Source organism: Nicotiana attenuata, unplaced genomic scaffold, assembly GCF_001879085.1.
Source record: "Nicotiana attenuata strain UT unplaced genomic scaffold, NIATTr2, whole genome shotgun sequence".
Classification (NCBI taxonomy): domain Eukaryota; kingdom Viridiplantae; phylum Streptophyta; class Magnoliopsida; order Solanales; family Solanaceae; genus Nicotiana; species Nicotiana attenuata.
In genome coordinates this window covers 47,080-60,490 of record NW_017671343.1, presented here as the reverse complement: position 1 = coordinate 60,490, position 13,411 = coordinate 47,080, and positions in this window count along the sequence as shown.

The window sequence follows — 13,411 nt, the reverse complement described above, 5'->3', positions numbered from 1 at the left end:
TGTGTGGCTATAAAAGCTTCTCATTAAGGGCAAAAAGGATAAAATGAAGAGTTTAAAGTTGAATTATTTCCAAATTTAAAAATGTGTCATTTATTTTGGAAGTAAAAAGGAAAGTACCTCATTTAATATGAAACGGAGGGAGTACTACTCCCTTCGGTCCAAAATAAGTGATTTTTTGGATGTTTTCACACAGATTAAGAAATTCACCTTTTAGCATTAATTAGCAATAGAATTGACCATATTAACCTTTACTATCTCACATAAACACTCCTAACACATATTCCAACACTATTTACTCCAAGGACAATGGAAAAAAATAATTAATTAATTCTTGAAATCTGGAAAAATCACTTATTTTGAACCACAAGAAAAAGGCCAAAAAATTACTTATTTTGGACCGGAGGAAATATCTTTTATCATCAAAGTTATCAAGTAAGTTTGACACTAATATTGATCGATAAGTTACGAAGTTATATAGCAACTTTGGACTTAAATTTTGCATTCTTCTGAGTTTTGGATTTCCAAGTACTCCACTAAACAACATACTAGTGTGGTACACACATTCTTAATTAATTGCAACCTGTAATTTTATATAGTTTGTTGTAGTTCCCTTTTTTGACCAGCAGCAACTGTATAAAAAGTGCTGGCCACATGATTCATTTATTTATAGTGTCTCTTTTCATTTACAGATCTATGGCCTCATAGCCTTGCGTATTTATTCTTATTTAAGATAGAGTTGTAAAAATATGTTTTTGCTCTTTTTAAAATTCTAAAATCTAAACAATTAATTTGGCTTGATAAATCGATTTTCTACATGTCTTTCTACTTATTGGCTTTGGCAAAATTTTAAGCTCATACTGAAAATCAGTACAGTTTATTTTTATGCAGAAAAATCGGGCATTTGCATCTATACCCGCTTTTTGTGTCACATTTTAACTTGTGCCGGCTTTGCAAAAAAAATTGCAAGCGTACCCGCATTTTCGCATAACTTCAGCACACAGGGCTGAAGTAGCAAAGGCAATCAAGCAAAACATCAGTATTCTAGTAGTCGGGCCTGAAATTCAGCTCTAGAGCTGAAGTTTTTATTTTGTAACTAGCGAACTTCAGCTCTAGAGCTGAAGTTTTTGTGTTGTAACTGGGAAACTTCAGCGCTAGAGCTGAAGTTTTTGTGCTGTAACTGGAAACTTCAGCTCTATAGCTGAAGTTTTTGTGTTGTAACTGGGAAACTTCAGAGCTGAAGTTTTTGTAGAGCTGAAGTTTTCTTAAAAGCGATCCTTTTTTCCTCTTGAATGTATGCTTTCACTGCAGCTATTGTATCCTCTGGTTCAACCATTACGACAAGCACGACCATCTTTAGTTCTGTGATTACTTGTAAACGTATTCGAATTTCTCTTTACATTTCTTGGCACTTCTATGATAACCAAGGTCAGCCAATTTCCTGCACATAACAATGAAAACAATTGGAACAAAACAAAGATACAAATCTAACTAATACCTCATCTTATCTTGTAGAGTATTCATTGTATTCTTAATAAAAACAACATCTCATACTTGTGTTTACCACATAAAGATTAAAACTGGAAAAAAAGGTTAACTTTTGGACTAAAACTAATAACTGGAAAAAAAAAAAGAAGAAGAAGAAGAAGAAGAATACGAAGGAGGAGAAGGAGGAGGAGAAATGAGGTGAAGTTGTTTAAAAAGTGGATACAAGTTAAAAGTTTTAAAAAAAAATAGGTATAGATTAAATGGGGGCGACCAAATAGGACGCCCCGTGCAATTTTTACAAGTAAATCTTCTTTGATTTTTGGAAATTTCATTTAAACACGACACGTCCTTTCGAAAATTTTTATTAAGTTTTGCTACTTTATGGTGTGAGCTCTTTGTGTCCTCCTCTGCCTTTGATTCTTTTTAATTCATAAACTACTAAATAAAATATATTGCTGAGAACCTTTTGATACTCTTACCTCTATCTATTGCTTGTTAACATGGTTCAATGCATACATCAAGTTCAAGTAAGGTGGTTTTTGTTGTAATTTCAAATCTTTGTTATTTTGATTTTTCTGTAACGAAAGCTGAAGAGAAAGATAAATTTATCCAGAATTCTTAACAATGGAAAAAAGGAAGATAGTGGAAAAAACGTGAAGTCGAATCCTTCTCCTTGCTTCAATTATGCTCTTGCCTCCCCAAAGTCTTCTATCCCCTCAAAAAGTGGCTAATTCTCATATTTATATGGTTTATGGTTGAGTTGGGGCGAAATTGGCTTCTCCTAATTCGGATTGGAGAAGCTGATTTTTTTTCTGCTCCGGTACCCGTCTGGAGAAGCGAACCTCACTTCACTGTCCAAGATTTTTCTCTTCAGCTTTTCTTTTGCCAATTTTTCTCCTATTTGACCCTTTTCGGCGTAAGTTCGTCCCACACATAAAAAACACGTAATAAGCGTATTTTCACTTCAAAAGCAGTGTAAACTCCCGCAACTCACATAATGCAAATTGTATACGGGTGAAACCGAGCCCTTTGGACGCCTCGGTTCTCGATGAAGTAAACGGAGCAGAAATATGACCGAATGGAACCGGAATCGCGGCAAGGAGCCCTTCGAGTCGAGGTTCGGGCAAAAACACCTGCCCTTGGAGGAATCGGGGCCACGCCCCCCAGGTCCGATTCTAATTCCTAAACTTCGGAGAACGTTATCAGATAATCGAACACGACTTACAAAGGACCGTGATATCCGTGCCCAGCCAGATGTCAAGACATGAATCTCGGCACGAATTGTCACGACCCAAAAATCCCTCCAAAGGAATCGTGATGGCACCTAGTCTCTAAACTAGGTAAGCCTAACATTTTCTGTAATAACATGGATATTTACTAACTTTAAATTAAATTACTCGGACAAATTAAAATTTCCAAAACCGGTGGTACAAGTCATAAGCCTTTCTAAGAGTAGTTATCAAAATAAATACAATAGTGTTCCAGAACGAGAAGGAATCAATGGAACGTAAATACAAACGGAGGTGACTCCGAGGCCTGCGAACGTAGCAACAGTTACCGTGAGTCTCCACCGCGACGACCCGCATAGCTACTATCGATCAATACCTGGATCTGTACACAAAAATGTACAGAAGGGTAGTATGAGCACACCACGGCGGTGCCCAATAAGTATCAAGACTAACCTCGGTGGGGTAGTGACGAGAAACAGTCAAGACACCTACTGGTTAAAAGAAATGAACAAGATATGATAGTAAAATATCGAGATAAAGATAACGAGATAATATCAACATCGGAGAGAAAACAAAAATACAAACAGTAGGAACAATAAAGGGAGAACACGGGTAGTAACGAACGATACCCAAGTAAATCAGATACCCAAGTAAATCAGATAACCAAGTAAATCAGATAACCAAGTAAATCAGATAACCAAGTAAGTCAGATAACCAAGTAAGTCAGCTAACCAAGTAAATCAGATAACCAAGTAAATCAACACTGACATAACAGGAAAAAACACAAGTAAGAATGTATTCAAATAAAGAAGGCAAGACCAACTCAATCAATCACATCATGTCTAATACACAATCCCGACCATCTCAATCCTCGATTTCTTATATCATGATTCCAACTTCCGAACCTTCAGCACACACGGCAGCTTGTGCCCCCACATTTTCCATCTCACTTTTAACAACAAAATCCACATGCTATACTATACATAATGTTCGTACAAATACACTCAAGATGTTCAAGAAGTCTCATTTACCTAGTATAAGTAAATTACAATTTCTAAACTAATTAGAAAAGTCAACGAGAAAAGATGAGGTTGTTTCTTTTGAAATCATTTGAGTAAAGAAAGTACCCCTTTCAATTAAAATACAACATCGACTGGATTATTACCTTTAACATGGGAGTTAATAACTTAAAACTTAGTAGAACTTCCGTTTTAAGTAAATACGACCTCAGACGGTTTAAGGGGATATAATTGAGAAACTAATTGAATTAAAGATGTAATAATTTTTGAAGTTTGATGTATTGGAATGTGTATATATATATATATATATATATATATATATATATATATATATATATATATATATATATAAAAATACGGTGAGTTATTGAAAACACTCTAGGTTTTAACACAAAGGATCACAACAATAAAGGAAATTAATGGTTTAAACACTTGAATTGATAATAACAAATAAACACAACAGCAGAAAGTGCACGGCATCACCCTTCGTGCTTTTACTCTCATTATCACCATAAGAATCAATATTCACTTTTACTCTTCCTTCTTGCGGCGTGCAACCCGATCCCAATCATATAGTACTATTGCGGCGTGCAACCCGATCCGAATCATATAATATTGTTGCGGCGTGCAACCTGATCCAAATCATATAATATTGTTGCGGTGCGCAACCCGATCCAAATCATATAATACTGTTGCGATGTGCAACCCGATCCAAATAATATAATATTGTTGCGGCGCGCAACCCGATCCAAATCATATAATATTGTTGCGGCGTGCAACCCGATCCAAATCGTATAATATTGTTGCGGCACGCAACCCGATCCAAATCATATAATATTGTTGCGGCGTGCAACCCGATCCAAGTCATATAATATTGTTGCGGAGTGCAACCCGATCCAAGTCATATAATATTGTTGCGGCATGCAACCCGATCCAAATCATATCATATTGTTGCGGCGTGCAACCCGATCCCATATATACAAATCAACACCAATCACAAAGAATTTCGGCAAGGGAATAATAAGGAAACAACAATATCCCGGCAAGGGAGTCAACAAAAAGAATAAACACATCCCGGCAAGGGAACCAACAGTAAGAATGAAATATGTCCCGGCAAGGGAATCAGCTATAACCAAACTTGTACCAGCAATTACTTCACAATGAAACCTCAACTAAGCAACAAGACATAATAAGCAAGTGATAACTACACCGATAACCACAACAATTGGACATGTAATCTATTTGCACGAAGTCATAGAGGAGCTCACAATCAAGAAGTATCAAAACAATAAGGAAGGCAACTACTTCAATTAAGACAATTAAGGGTCAATCTAACACGTAAGAATTAGAGGAAAACTAACAACATCATATGGAGCATATAGAGGCAATTTAAGCAATTATTATACCCAATCATAACGGGATACTTTCCACAATATGAACATAAGGACCTAAGAACCCTAGAGCAAATTTCCCACAAATAAGTCCGAGCACACACTCGTCACCTCGCATGCACGGACTACAATTAGCATAGAAGACTCAAATCCTAAGGGGAAGTCCCCCACACAAGGTTAGGCAAGATACTTACCTCAATCGAACCAATTCAATACTCAATTTAGCTTTTCCTTTACCGATTCATAAACGCTCGGCTCAATCTAGCCAAAAACGACTTGAATACATCAAACAATGCAAGAGAAAATAATTTCAATTGACAAAACTACGATTCTTATACAATTTACAAAAAGTCAACAAAAGTCAACTCCCCGGGCCCGCACCTCGGAACCCGACAAAATTTACGAAAAATCGACAACCCAATCCGCTACGAGTTCATCCATACAAAAATTATCTAATTTCGATACCATTTGGTCATTCAAATCATCATTTTACATTTTTGAAAGATTTCACAATTTTCCCCAAATTTTCCTTTAGATTCTCATGAATTTGATGTTAAATCTAAGATATAATTATAAAATATAGTTGGAATTTGATTAGAGACACTTACCCAATGATTTGGAGAAGTTTGGGTCCTTGGAAAATCGCCCATGGAGGTTTAGGGTTTGAGAAAATTGAAAAATGGGTGAAAATCTCGTCAAGAACCTCACTTAATAAGCCTCAAATGTCGCATTTGCGACCCAGGTTTCGCATTTGCGAACCCCTCGCAATTACGAACAACGCAGGGCTGGAAGAAGTCGCATTTGCGACAAAAATCTCGCATTTGCGAACTGGGCATCGCAAATGCGATAAATAGTTCGCATTTGCGACCACACCAGAACCAACAATTTTTCCTGACACAAAAATGAGCATAACTTCCTCATACAATGTCCAAGTTTGATGATTCTTTTTCCTATGGCTCCGTAATTTTGATACGGATCTAATGGTTCAAACAAAACTAAATTTGGATCCCATTTGCTCAATATGCTATTATTTTTGCTTGAAGAAACGACGATGAAACATCCAAACACAAGCGCAACATAGCCTAAACCTATCTGAAACTCACCCAAGCCCTCGGGGCTCCAAACTAAACATGCACGCAAGTCTAAAAATATCATACGGACTTGCTCGTGCAATCAAATCATCAAAATAACATCAAAATTTATGAATTTAACCTCAAAACTCATAGTTTTCTAACTTTTCAACCGGACGTCCAAATCACTTCAAATCAATTCCGGTTTTCACCAAATTTTACAGATAGGCATAAATATCATAAACAAACTTGTACCGGGCTCCGGAACCAAAATACGGGCCCGATACCAACGAGTTCAAACATTAATTCATTTCTTTATTTCCTTTAAAAACCAGCACAACAATTTTCTTCAAAAATTGTTTTCTAAGGCTAGGGACCTCGGAATTCAATTCTGGGCATACGCCCAAGTCCCATATTTTACCGCGGACTTGCCGGGATCGTCGAAACAGAGATCCGGGTCCATTTATGAAAAATTTTGACCAAAGTCAACTAAAAACTAAATTTTAACTATAAAAAGTACTATTTTTTTATATTTTCACATAAAAGCTTTTCGGTTTCACGCCCGGACTGCGCACACAAGTCGATACACATAATATGAAGCTACTCGTGACCTCAAACTGCCGAACCGGACGAAATTGCTCAAAACGACCAGGCGGGTCGTTACATCCTCCTCCACTTAAACATACGTTCGTCCTCGAACGTGCCCGGAGTCGTTCCAAAGCCATCGAACCACTGCATAAGCTCCTCATACATACACCCGGGGCAATTCCCCATCACCCAAACCTATGTAGGACTGACAATGCAACTTAACTGATGGTCTCACCTCATCCTTAGTCCATAACCTTAGGACAGAACCCAAACCTCAATGTCTGAAATTCATTATAGGACCTGAATCCCACATCATCACACTGCATGAACCTGAACAAGCTGAATCGAGCCAAAATTCCAATCCAGTATACAATCATATGCTGTTCCACACAACTCAAATGCCCGAAGCAATAATCTCTGACCACCATAGCTGTTCAAATAACATCCTGAATGCCGGCAATACACCTCACATTGAATATAACCTTGTTCCGGACCCGCACAACACTGCCCATGATAAAGAAACATGCGAATATTCATAGCTGCTCATGAAGTCAACAAGTCAAGAAACTCTTTCGCCCGCCAAGGGCCATTACCCAACTCTTAGCAGAAACAACCACATACATCCAAGCACTCCTCACCCCCAATACCATAGTACAAATCTCAGGTCTAAGAACCTCATCTCAGCCATTACAAACAGCCCAACTGACAACTCACCATGGAACCACACGGATTCTCTCACTACACAGTTCGTACACCAAACCAGAAATAACTAAATTATGCAGCACAAATAAGGGAAAGCCAAGTATAAGAATTATCTAACAAGTACAACATGTGTGACAACAAAAGTATAGTCTTTCATCAAATCGTCCCACAGAGGGAAAACACAACACCAAATAAACACAATGAAAGTGTACCCCACATAACATCCGCTGCTGCGCGCAGCCCGCTCCCAAATACTCATCAACCCAAAACGCTCTGGTCCACTGATCACATAAATATTGATATCAGGCACAGCAGAGTGCATAAGTAAAACTGTGGAAACAATGAATAGAAGTGCTAGAACATGAAAGAAACAAGCATTGCTAAGGTGCAATGAACAAATCAACATCACGAGGGCTATCTTGCCCGCATCGCCATAAGGCCTGAACAGAATTACAACATACGTGGGGAATAATCATGCAACCTCACCGTCTAACACAACATAAAAGAGTAGCACATAATATAGGCTAGGGGCACAAATAATATCCATTCTGCCCGGTAACATAACCATAATGACAATCTCACAGGAACGCTCAAACTTGATCTGATACAAGATACATATTCTCATTAAGCTTTCAAATAGCCCCCAACCCAAATCCTGATTATTTCCAAATAGGTATGTATGCTTCAAAAAGATCCACAACAACTTATCGATAATACGTGCTATTAATTATTGCATTCTTAACATTTCTTCAAGATCCACAAACAGTAAAATAGTCCATTCATGAGGGCATCTAGCCCCAAACCTCAGGAATACCAAAATTTCCATACCCAACTCAACTACGCAAATCAAATGGCTGATATATCACTCACACCCTATTATTCTGCTGAAGCACCCATATAGGATTTCTGGCCATGTAACAAAACATGAACCCCGAAAGCCTCAAAACCCAGTAATCACCATGCTACTAGCCACGCACCCGCAAACCAAAACTCAAGGTCCCTTCCAAAAATGCACATCCTTCACATATGATAGCCAACAAGGTCAACAGTCTATTAATTTCTGATACCTATTCAGGAGAAAGTCACAATGTACCACATATTCCTTACGACCATAGTAGCAGCCAACTCAAGCCTTTGTCGAACCATCGAGACCCTTCCGAGATCCGCTCGCACGCAACTAAGCCATCAAGACTGCACCTCCCCAACTCGACCGAGTCACACAAACCGTCCAATACAAGAGTGCTACCACAAATGCTAGTAGAGATTTCCTATTCAAAGGACCAATTACTTCATCGCTATGCTAACCCAATACCACAGAGCTGACCCATTTCTTCGGATAGTCGATATGCAATAATCCCAGTCAAGATCGTCCCATGCAAGATCTCAGACCTTAGTCATATACAAATTCCGGGAACCTACCAATACCACATATACATATACCTCAGGCCAAATCTGATATAAATCTAACTTTGCTATCTGAATGCCGTTATTAGACTCCTCCACTTGGAGCAAAGCCATAGAAAACAACATCTGATGATCCGCAAAACTAACCTTCAAAGCTCGTACAACACAAATCACAAGGTACTCCAATACCACCAACTATTCCCAATCTACACCCACTTCGTGGCCTTGCCACAATCGCGACGACTAGTCAACCAATTAAACCTTCCCAAACTCGCACTCATCAATCAGATGCCGAAAACTGCTGCACCTCCATACGAACAACTGAATAGTCTCTCAATGCCTCTGTATCTTCAGCCTGGACAACACGTCGAGGCAATACCTTAGTATCCCTGACTCCTTCGTAGCTTGTCTGTAGCATCACAAACCACTCGCATAGCGGACACTGAGAGCGTAATATTACACACGAGTGGATGTAAAGGAACATAAGTTATATACTTCGAGTTGAATCAATATCGCACGATAAGGAATGAAAGAATTGGAATTTCCTAATAGTTCTGTAGCCTCTTGAAGATAAGTACAGACATCTCCGTACCGATCCGCAAGACTCTACTAAACCTGCTTATGACTCGTAGCACCTATGAACCTAGAGCTCTGATACCAACTTGTCAAGACCCAAAAATCCCTCCAAAGGAGTCGTGATGGCACCTAGTCTCTAAACTAGGTAAGCCTAACATTTTCAATGATAACACGGATATTTACTAACTTTAAATTAAATTACTCGGACAAATTAAAATTCCCAAAACTGGCGGTACAAGTCATAAGCCTTTTTAAGAGTAGTTATCAAAATAAATACAACAGTGTTCCAGAACGAGAAGGAATTAATGGAATGTAAATACAAACAAAGGTGACTCCGAGGCCTGCGAACGCAGCAACAGGTTACCGTGAGTCTCCACCGCGACGACCCGCACAGCTACTATCGATCAATACCTGGATCTGTATACAAAAATGTGCAGAAGTGTACTATGAGCACACCACGGCGGTGCCCAGTAAGTATCAAGACTAACCTCGGTGGGGTAGTGACGAGGAACAGTCAAGACACCTACTGGTCAAATGAAATGAACAAGATATGATAGTAAAATATCGATATAAAGATAATGAGATAATATCAACAGCGGGGAGAAAACAAAAATACAAACAGTAGGAACAATAAAGGGAGAACACGGGTAGTAACGAACGATACCCAAGTAAATCAGATAACCAAGTAAATCAGATAACCAAGTAAGTCAGATAAACAAGTAAATCAGATAACCAAGTAAGTCAGATAACCAAGTAAGTTAGATAACCAAGTAAATCAGATAACCAAGTAAATCAACACTGACATAACAGGAACAAAGAATGTATTCAAATAAAGAAGGCAATACCAACTCAATCAACCACATCATGTCTAATACACAATCCCGACCATCTCAATCCTCGATTTCTCATATCATAATTCCAACTTCCGAACCTTCAGCACACACGGCACCTTGTGCCCCCACATTTTCCATCTCACTTTTAACAACAAAATCCACATGCTATACTATATATAATGTCCGTACAAATGCACTCAAGATGTTCAAGAAGTCTCATTTACCTAGTATAAGTAAATTATAATTTCTAAACTAATTAGGAAAGTCAGCGAGAAAAGATGAGGTTGTTTCTTTTGAAATCATTTGAGTAAAGAAAGTACCCCTTTCAATTAAAATACAACATCGACTGGATTATTACCTTTAACATGGGAGTTAATAACTTAAAACTTAGTAGAAATTCCTTTTTAAGTAAAATACGACCTCAGACGGTTTAAGGGGATATAATTGAGAAACTAATTGAATTAAAGATGTAACAATTTTTGAAGTTTGAAGTATTGTGATAAAAATTCTCCTTTAATGAATTCCACTTCCCAAATATTCAAACTGATGAATAAATGGAAAGTGGGGGGACTATCTGTATTGGGAATGTATATATATATATATATATATATATATATATATATATATATATATATACGGTGGGTTATTGGAAACATTGCAGGTTCTAACACAAAGGATCACAACAATAAAGGAAATTAAATGGTTTAAACACTTGAATTGATAATAACAAATAAACACAACAGCAGAAAGTGCACGGCATCATCCTTCGTGCTTTTACTCTCATTATCACCATAAGAATCAATATTCACTTTTACACTTCCTTGTTGCGGCGTGCAACCCGATCCAAATCATATAATATTATTGCGGCGCGCAACCCGATCCAAATCATAAATACTGTTGCGGCGTGCAACCCGATCCAAATCATATAATATTATTGCGGCGCGCAACCCGATCCAAATCATATAATATTATTGCGGCGTGCAACCCGATCCAAATCGTATAATATTATTGCGGCGTGCAACCCGATCCAAATCGTATAATATTGTTGCGGCGCGCAACCCGATCCTAATCATATAATATTATTGCGGCGTGCAACCCGATCTAAATCATATAATATTGTTGCGGCGTGCAACCCGGTCCAAATCATATAATATTGTTGCGGCGCACAACCCGATCCCATATATACAAATCAACACCAATCACAAAGAATTTCGGCAAGGAAATAATAAGGAAACAACAATATCCCGGCAAGGGAGTCAACAACAAGAATAAACACATCCCGGCAAGGGAACCAACAGTAAGAATAAAATATGTCCCGTCAAGGGAATCAGCTATAACCAAACTTGTACCAACAATTACTTCACAATGAAACCTCAACTAAACAACAGGACATAATAAGCAAGTGATAACTACACCGATAACCACAACAATTGGACATGTAATATAATTGCACGAAGTCATAGAGGAACTCACAATCAAGAAGTATCAAAACAATAAGTAAGGCAACTACTTCAATTAAGACAATTAAGGGTCAATCTAACACGTAAGAATTAGAGGAAAACTAACTACATCATATGGAGCATATAGAGGCAATTTAAGCAATTATTATACCCAATCATAACGGGATACTTTCCACAATATGAACATAAGGACCTAAGAACCCTAGAGAAAATTTCCCACAAATAAGTCCGAGCACACACTCGTCACCTCGTATGCACGGACTACAATTAGCATAGAAGACTCAAATCCTAAGGGGAAGTCCCCCACACAAGGTTAGGCAAGATACTTACCTCAATCGAACCAATTCAATACTCAATTTAGCTTTTCCTTTACCGATTCATCAACGCTCGGCTCAATCTAGCCAAAAACGACTTGAATACATCAAACAATGCAAGAGAAAATAATTTCAATTGATAAAACTATGATTCTTATACAATTTGCAAAAAGTCAACAAAAGTCAACTCCCCGGGCCCCCAACTCGGAACCCGACAAAATTTACAAAAATCGAACACCCAATCCGCTACGAGTTCACCCATACAAAAATTATCTAATTCCGATACCATTTGGTCATTTAAATCATCATTTTACATTTTTGAAAGATTTCACAATTTTCCCCAAATTTTCCTTTAGAATCTCGTGAATTTGATGTTAAATCTAAGATATAATTATAAAATATAGTTGGAAATTGATTAGAGACACTTACCTACAGAAAAGTGAGCAAATCCAACCAATCTTGCTTGTACAATGGAAAGGGCCACTGGTTTATCTCTCTAGCGAATCAAATTGGCCAAAGGTGTGCGTTCATGAGCCCATGCTAAAGTTTCAGTCAACAATGATTTGGAGAAGTTTGGGTCCTTGGAAAATCGCCCATGGAGGTTTAGGGTTTGAGAAAATTGAAAAATGGGTGAAAATCTCGTCAAAAACCTCACTTAACAAGCCTCAGATGTCGCATTTGCGACCCAGGTTTCGCATTTGCGAACCCCTCGCAATTACGAACAACGCAGGGCTGGCAGAAGTCACATTTGCGACAAAAATCTCGCATTTTCGAACTGGGCATCGCAAATGCGATAAAAAGTTCGCATTTGCGACCACACCAGAACCAACAATTTTTTCTGACACGAAAATGAGCATAACTTCCTCATACGATGTCCAAATTCGATGATTCTTTTTTCTATGGCTCCGTAATTTTGATACAGATCTAATGGTTCAAACAAAAGTGAATTTGGATCCTATTTGCTCAACGTGGTATTATTTTTTCTTGAAGAAACGACGATGAAGCATCCAAAAACAAGCGTAACATAGCCTAAACCTATCTGAAACTCACCCAAGCCCTCGGGGCTCCAAAACAAACATGCAGGCAAGTCTAAAAATATCATACGGACTTACTCGTGCAATCAAATCATCAAAATAACATTAAAAACTGTGAATTTAACCTCAAAACTCATGGTTTTCTAACTTTTCAACCGGACGTCCAAATCACGTCAAATCAATTCCGGTTTTCACCAAATTTTACAGATAGGACTTAAATATCATAAACAAACTTGTACCGGATTCCAGCACCAAAATACGGGCCCGATACCAACGAGTTCAAACATTAATTCATTTCTTTATTTC